This window comes from Ptychodera flava, chromosome 19, assembly GCF_041260155.1.
Source record: "Ptychodera flava strain L36383 chromosome 19, AS_Pfla_20210202, whole genome shotgun sequence".
Taxonomy (NCBI): Eukaryota; Metazoa; Hemichordata; class Enteropneusta; family Ptychoderidae; genus Ptychodera; species Ptychodera flava.
The window spans coordinates 34,321,627-34,327,626 of NC_091946.1; the positions used below are offsets into that span (position 1 = coordinate 34,321,627).

The 6,000-nt window shown below is 37.5% G+C and overlaps 1 long non-coding RNA gene across 1 annotated transcript; it reads left to right on the top strand.

The window, feature by feature from the left end:
• The first annotated feature begins 2,526 nt into the window (after positions 1 to 2,526).
• LOC139118300 (uncharacterized) lies at positions 2,527 to 5,656 on the top strand. The gene is made up of 2 exons (XR_011548670.1): positions 2,527 to 2,614; positions 5,428 to 5,656. It is a non-coding gene; the product is annotated as an uncharacterized lncRNA (long non-coding RNA).
• The last annotated feature ends 344 nt before the right edge of the window (positions 5,657 to 6,000 follow it).

Here is a 6,000-nt window from a genome sequence, read left to right on the forward strand (position 1 = left end):
GGGGGCTACAGGGAAATGATGAGGTCAACTATGGTTAAGGGAACGAGCACAATTAACGGCAGGGGGGGCCGGAAGAAAAAATATGTGGTGCGCATATTTTTTACAGCCGCCCCCCCCCCCCCTAACACCAGCAAAAATTTTAGTGGCCCCCCCCATCACCGGCGACAAAATTTCTGTGGCCCCCCTCCCCAAAAAGAAAGATTACATAGGTACAAAGTTGTACACACATATATAATCCTTATAACTTTTAATATATGCTTTAGTGAAAACAACATTCTTGCATTCTTGAAATAAATAATAAACAAATAAATATATAAATAATAAACAAATAAAATAACTTTACTTCAACTGAGTATCTGTATGATGTTTCAGATGTTGGGGAAAAATGTATAACATGACCATTGTGATTTCAATGCACTTTCCACAACCCAGTGTCTGCCTTTCTATGACTACCCAAGATATTCAATGTTACTCCACTGTAATGACAGTCTGCCATTGGAATAGTCCTTCATGGGCTAACTTGGAATAGTCCTTCATGGGCTAACTATAAAAGACCCATTAATGCCATTTTTCCTCCCTTTTTTTCAGTATTTTTTTCCTGTGTGTCCACTACGTATTCTAGTTCTGAACTGCCTATTAGCCAGTCCACATTCCTGCGTGGAACAGGTTGAATGGTTATTTGACGAAAAATAGGCAGTCCATAGCAGTCCAACCTGCCACATGCCAGTTTTGGAAATATGGCATGTTAAAATTTGAACATTCATCACTGGCTATGCATGTGAAATCAGACTCGGCCATGTGAAGTAACCATTCATTAGCAGTCATATTGAATTCATAATAGAAGGGAAGATTGTCAATGGATTGAATAGTAGTTTACACATGTGGCAGTAAAAATTTAGACATGTATTAATAAACTCCAAGTACTGACTTGTTGTCAATTCTCATGTTTTCATATCGCTATTGTCTATTTAATTTAAATAAATTAGGCGGCATTCATGTGTAGAGTTGTTTTTACTTGGGTTAAGTTTTTCAGGTGAAACATGGGTCACATTTACCAGTTAAATTGCTCTCAGACTTAAATATTTAGTGGATACAGAAGCAACGGTTTGCCATTTTAAAGTGACAGTATAAAGCTGTAAGTTTTTGATTTTGTTAATATTTTTGTTATGTATCAACTGCACTTACTTTATTGGTTCACAAATTTAAGTTGAATTAGCTCGTTGATATTATCAATACAACCAACATACACTTTGTGTGCATGTATATTATAAAAGTTCACTGTTATTGTGTTCAATTGAAGTTTAGTCCAGACCAAAATGTGTTTACCAACAATAACAATGCTGACTGTACATAATACAGGTTGTGAAGACTGGATATTTGAACGTGTTTTAGAAAATAGAATAACATTAGCAATACTGGCTAACATAATTTTGAAAAGAGAGAAAAACCTGTAGTCGATGTACGAAGAACACAATTTCTGCCAAAATTATGAAGTTACAGCCTATCCCTTAAATATAATTAGCATTGGTTTCATTCATCTCCATTCAAAAAAACGAGACCAAGGATTTTCAGTATAAACCAATGAATATGACAAGAGGGAAGTCATGCAGATGGCTGCAAACGTCTGTGAGCAGCCTCTAAATTAAATCAGCACAGATCAAATTTTAAACATCGTTTATTTTTATTTTCAAAATGTGCAATAATAAACACATGTTCACCGCTAAATATTCCATATGATCGGAACCTGCATTCTATTGAAAGGTACTCACATTTCCAGACGTAATATGGTTGGATCTGTCATTAAATTTTTCCATACGGTCCACGTTTTCGCGTACGTCCGTCAGCAACTGGCTATGCAGTCATGTACATGTACGTCAGATCATCACACAACGACGAACACACTTGCGACGGTTCTGCATCTGCCATTGTAACACTTTCGCGATTACAACTCACACAAAACTTAATGGAAACGCAGTACAGGTACTGTTCATCCCCCAAACCGTTCAAAAGTCGAGCCGGATGGACTAACGGTTCTGACGATGTATGATGTCATGACTTTGGAAAGAGTTGTGTTGGAAGAGTGAACAGGGTATGAACGTAAGGGTCCCGTAAATGAGTACGCTGGGATTTGACGAGGCTGATCAGAATTGCAACAGGGTTCACTTAGTGTGTTGGACGTCCGTATTTTAACTGATCTCTTCATATAAAGTCAATTTTTGCTTATTAGAAAAATCTAAAAGAAAAGTTTACGCGTACTTGAAATGTCAAAATTTTGCGACGATCACGACCCTTGACCTTTCGAATGCTTTGTGTTCCCACACGATCGTTATCGGATATCACATTGCATCTCTCAAATGAGATTGCGCAGATTTTTTTGAAGTAATGGCTGTTCAGACCAGCTGAATCTTACGAATTATGGCTGATTTCTCGGTCATTTCTTCCCCCAGTGACGACACATTTTTAGTCAAAACAGCAAGTGAGTTAGGTCTAAGTGGTAATGTTTCAGTTGGCATGAACTTCTGATGATGAAGGTGAAGTGTATTTCCCCGCGACAGTGTTGGATGCAGTGACCGAGATAGCAAGTCGTCGTGGACGATAATTTTCCATTCATCCGGTAAGTATTTGAAATGCATATTTATAAAGGGCAATTACGAAATTAGTATGCCGTATAGAGAGGCTTTTCTCTGCACATTGATGTTTTCCTAGGAAGCTTGGTTTTGTATATGGCCCGACATTTTTAACCTGAGCTTTAGGGGTGAAAAGAAAGTACGTATCTGTATACCCTGGACAGGGCGGAGTGAGGTGTACAGTGTGGCCATTAACGCAAAACAAAGCTGGGCTTGAACAACGCCTAAGCTTAGTTTGCGTCCATGGTCTCACTCAGTGCAAAAATACTGCTATAAAAAAATAGGCGAAATGAAAATATTTAAAAAAAACTACCGGTAGATCGTAAGATGAACATGGCTATGTAAACTTATGATAGTTTGTACCACCCGGGTCTTACTTGCATTTTTACTTCTTTTATACATAATCCATTGTTAATATGATATTGCCAGGTAAGAAGCCTTGTATTGAAAGACGGAAAAAATATTTAGAAATGTGATACGTCTTAATTTTCAAGGAACAGCAGCTGTAATTTTTAATGAGTTCAATAATTTGTTTGCCTCATGTATAAACATACATTCTTGTATTGATTCAAATTTGAATTGTGATGCCCTCACTTTGGGCAGATCGTCCATGTAGCCGACACGAACACGAAGTAACTGTTACCGGCTACCAAAAACTATGAAAAAATAGTAAAGAATGAGCTACAAAATCACTATCAGTTTTAAGTTGTAGGTAAGTCTGTGCCTTTGTATAAAATACTATAAAAATAGTAGAAAGTGAGCAACCAGCTGAAAGTTAGTAGAGGAGACCTTAACCGCATATCATTTGCATCTCATTGTCGGCTACATGGACTGTGTGCCTCACTTTGTAAAGATGTACATAAATTAATCGGTATAGTGGCTGTGGCAACTTGTCAAGTCAATACAACATACACAAACCAATACATTTCTAGACATATATGTTACACTTTCAATGTATTAATTTTGCACTCCCAAAGATGTATGTAAAAAATTCCTCTATGTGTATGTAACAAATCACACACATGTTCTGAAACTTTATTTTCAATTCAATTCAATAGAACTTTATTTATCCCAAACACGGGCAATTAAAAAGCGTGGCTCAAATACAACATCAAAAATATATAATACAAATATACAAAATGGTAGGAGACGCAGGACTATACAAAAAACAGTTTAGGAATCATTTAAAAGCCGCACAGCGGTTGGAATGAATGACAACTTGCGCCGGTTTGACCTGCAAGCCGGGTATCTAAAACGCCGACCAGAGGGAAGTGTGTCGAACTCTGCTGATAAAATGTGATCACTAGACAAAAGAATTGAGCGGGCTTTCCTGAGTACTTGCTGATTATAAAACGTAGAAAGACTTCTCTGGGGTATACCAATTAGTTTTGAGCTAAGTGAAACAATTCTATCAAGTGAAGTTTTGTTTTTAACAGACAAATTTTGATACCAACAAATGAATGAAAATGAGATAACGCTTTCAATGTAAGATTTATAAAAAAGAGATAAAATTTGTCTATCAACCATGAATGAACGCAGTTTCCTTAAAAAGTACAATCTTTGCTGCCCCTTCTTCAGTATAGCATCGGTGTTATGATCCCATTTCAATTTGCTGTCAAATATTGAACCAAGGTATGTATACTTCGAAACAATCTCGACTCTTGATCGTGAACAATGGACGTAGGAGGGTTGCGTTCTTGCCTCCTAAAATCAATTATCATTTCCTTAGTATTCTTAACATTTAAGTTTAGATACGAATTATCACACCACTCAACAAACTCACTAAGAGCGGGACCATGGTGACATTCTGATCCCTGTAGAAGTGTAAGCAGAGCACTATCGTCAGCAAACTTAACAAGATGGCTACCTTCATGTGTACTTCTACAATCGTCAGTATAAAGGATGTACAACAGAGGAGACAGAACGCAACCCTGAGGAGAACCTGTATTTGTTTGAATGATACTTGACAAAATACCATTGACAAAAACCCTTTGTGATCTATTTGTAAGAAAGTCAATAATCCAAAGTACAAGTTGATTGCTAAAATTAAATTTTAAGAGTTTTTCTGCAAGGATGTGGGGTTGGATTGTGTTGAAAGCACTGGAGAAATCTGCGAAAGGATTCTTGCATGAGCACCTGTTTTTTCTAAGTGTTTGTACAGTGTATTGAGAATGAAAAGCTTAGCATCTTCAACACCTTTTCCCGATCGATATGCAAATTGTAGGGGGTCTAGTTTGTTGCCAACCTTTGTCAGAATAATGGACTTAATTATTTTCTCAAATGTTTTCATTACCAGGGAAGTAAGAGCAACAGGTCGAAAATCATTGGGTTCTTTGGGGCTAGCTTTCTTTGGGACTGGTACTACTATAGAATTTTTCCATATGGCAGGAATACTAACTGTATCAAGAGAAACTTGGAAAAGGTGTTGTAAGACTACACTAAGCTGATCAGCACAGAACTTCAGGGTGCGACCACAAATACAATCAGGACCTGGACTTTTGTTCACATTTAATGATTTTAAAGTTTTAGCTACTTTCTCTGTCTCAATAGACATCCCAACTCAGGAGATAATGACTGTTTTAGATTGAGATTTGAGATGAAAAATCCTCTGTTTCAAAACGAGTGAAGAATGTGTTCAGGACCTTTGGCAGCGCCGCTGAGTCTAAGTTATTAGTGTAACTTTTGATTCTGAAGGAGTAACCTTATTTACTGCTGCCATATGCTGATACCTTGCCAAGTAGAAAGTTGTTTTCTTAATAAATGTTGCTAAGTTCATTCTCTTCTTTCTGTTTCATTTCAGTGTGCATGTCAGCCAAGGCCCAAGAGAAATTTGGCAAGAATAATCATGACTTACGTAAAGAAGTCTTCAATGTCAAATTTCAAAACAAAATAGGACATGAAAGACAAGACTTGGCCAGAGTTAAATGAACTCTTTTAAAAACTAATCTTTGACTAAATCACTTTTCACTGTGTCTATGAAATTTGTTGAAGCCAAAAATTTATTAAATTGGTCATCAGACTTACAGATATGTTTTGTGCTTTTTAGTCCCCACGGACACCGTCCGGGGGGACTTATAGGTTTGGTCATGTCCGTGCGTCCGTCCGTGCGTCCGTCCGTTCACGCAGATATCTCAGAGACGCCTGGAGCGATTTCGTTCAAACTTGGTACAAGGATAGTACCTTACCTCATACAGATGCACATCGATTTGTTTCACAATGCGATCAAATTTGGCCGTGTTAGAGGACTTTTTAGTTTTCACCTCCATAGACTCCCATGTATAAGGCAGTCCATAGACTCCCATGTATAAGGCAGTCCATAGACTCACATGTATAAGGCAGTCCATAGACTCCCATGTATAAGGAAGTCCATAGA